Here is a 1,786-nt window from a genome sequence, read left to right on the forward strand (position 1 = left end):
TGGTGGTAGTGGGGTAAGTATTAATCAATCATCCACCTACATAAACTGTGGCAAGTCTTACAAAGCACACAGGCCATAAGCGGCTGTTCTAGGAGGTTCTGATCTGGTCAGGGAAGTGAGGAAAATCCCTCTGAAGGGATCGGAGGATTCAGTTGGGAAGGAGGGGAAAGTTTCTAGACAGAAAGAACAGTATAGTCAAGGCCTGGGAGTGGGTGGGGAAGAATGGCCATTACAGGGACTGGAGGAAGGACAGTGTAGCTAGAGAAGTGGGCAAGGGCCAACCACTTTTAGGGTTGTTCAAAACGACGGTGCAGTTTACTAAGCTGAGAGTAATGGGTTCAAGTCTGCATTTTGAGGACATCCCTGTTGCAGCAGTGTGGAGGGGAGGGGGGAGGAAACAATAATGGAGGAGGGTGGGCAGCTAAGAAACGGTTACTATCATCTAAGTGAGAGAGGATGGGCAGAAATGGATGGATTAGAAGACATAATTTAGGCGGTAGGATTGAATGGATGTGGGTTATGGAAGGACAGGGTCTGGGGATGAGGCAGAAGGCATGACTCCCAGGCTTCTGGTTAGGTAACCGATGGGAGGGGCGTGGCTCCATCAGTGAAGCAGGGAATATGAGAGGTGTGGAGGGGCAGGGGAGAGAGCATGAACCCAGTGTTGGACACTTTGCGATTGAGGTGCCTGGGGACACTCAAGTGGAGATATAGACCCTGAAGTCAGTTATATGGGTCTGGAGCTCAGGAGTCAGGGCAAGGGTAGAGAGACATTGTGTCACCTGTGTATAGGGAGAAATTGTAGACAGAGAAGAGGAAAAGTGAGCCCTGTAGGCCTGAGCATTGAGGAATCCCTCCTTTCTAACTTATGGGGAGAAGTGGAGAGGAGGATGCGCTTGGGGGGGGCGGTGGGGGTGGGCAGGGGTAAGAAGCCTGGGCAGAGGTGGCCAGAGAGAATGGTGGGAACCAGGGGACATGAGTGTTCCAGGGAGGCAGTGGTTAGACATTGCTGGCATGTCAGTCACCACTGGGGTCTTTGACAGATGAGGACTTAAGAGCAGCCATTGAATTCAGGGGCTTGTAGGTTACAGAGAATGTTCTGAGACCTGGTTTGGCGTGGTGAGGGGGCTGAGGGATGGGAGAGAGGTGAGGATGAGGAGACAAAGGGCTCTTTCAGAGAAATTGCTGTGAGCGAGGAGAGAGACTGCAGCAGTTGGTGGGTTTGAATGAGGGTTTTTTTTCCCCCCTTACACAGGCTTGAACAAGTTTATAGGTCAAGGGAAGGATCCAGTTGAGAGGCGGAGGTTTACTGGCCATGCAGGAGACAGAGAACAAGATCCTTAGGGCAAGCTCCTGAGAAGGCGAGGATGGGAGGATCTGGGTGGCCTACCAGGATGCAGCAGACGCAGGAAGGTTTCTGTTTGGCTGTAGCTGAGCTCTGGCATGCGGCTGACTCAGGCCAGAACAGCGCTGGTTCTGTGTTTTATGCGCCGTTGTGTCTATTTGTGTGTGCGCCCGTGCCTTCCCCAGACCTGGGCTGCCAGCTTGGACAGTGTGTCACAGGGAACATCCCCCGGGCGCCTGGGCAAAGGCGGGCCCCTCCCACTCTGGGCGAGCTCCCTGATGACATTCTCAGATGAGTTTCCCCTCATTCATGAAGGGGAAGGTTTATAGAGCAGGCGTGGGAACCAGGGCCTCCTCCAGCTCAGGCTGAGGTTTGCTGCCTCCCTGCCTCCATTCCCTCCCGGACTGGACGGACTGAAGGAGGCCTCGCCTGTGTTTTTGG

Source organism: Myotis davidii, unplaced genomic scaffold (assembly GCF_000327345.1).
Source record: "Myotis davidii unplaced genomic scaffold, ASM32734v1 scaffold456, whole genome shotgun sequence".
NCBI classification, from domain to species: Eukaryota; Metazoa; Chordata; class Mammalia; order Chiroptera; family Vespertilionidae; genus Myotis; species Myotis davidii.